A 688-nucleotide genomic window follows, 5' to 3' on the forward strand; every position below is an offset into this window, starting at 1 on the left:
TTAGGATTTTGTTTGAATTTTTGGAATATTTTAATTCCCTGATCTCAATTATTTTTAATTTGAAACAAAAATTTGAAATTACAATACAAGTTTATATAAATATTTCCCTAACCAAGGGAAATTTTATTTTACCTCTCCAACACAGAAATTTTCTCAAATGAGCAACTTGACTTTTTTTTTCATAATATCAATATTTTTAGAAAATAATATTAGGTTTTATCATTTTGTATGGAAGGCTAGGGAGGAAGTCTTTTGCATGTAAGGGTTCCTCCTCACCCATTTTCTATGCAGGCAGAGCAAGAGAGATTAAGACAAAATAATAAAGAAGAAAATTAAAAATTAAATGCCTTGCCAACTTATTCACCTTCTCTCCTTGTTTCCTCACCATTAAATTGATTGCCCATTGGCCTACTCCCTTCCCTTCTGCCCTTGGATTGCACATATTCCAATCTACTCTCCCACTTCTCCCTGCCATTTTTTTCTCCCTAGTCTCTTTCCCTGTCCCCTCTCTCTTCTTGGTGCCTTCTTGGACTTGAGAGAAAAATTCAGGAGCTTTGTCTTGGAAAAAAAAGCTCTTGTCGTGAGCGATTTTCAAGACTCTAAAGTGATGTTGGCAAACAAGATATTGTAGAGGAATACCTAAATTTAGCACAAATTTTTACATAAAATTATTTTTTTCTCTTTTTTT

This window comes from Curcuma longa, chromosome 8, assembly GCF_044706935.1.
Source record: "Curcuma longa cultivar G26 ecotype Majalengka, Jawa Barat chromosome 8, ITB_CL_G26_1.1, whole genome shotgun sequence".
NCBI lineage: Eukaryota > Viridiplantae > Streptophyta > Magnoliopsida > Zingiberales > Zingiberaceae > Curcuma > Curcuma longa.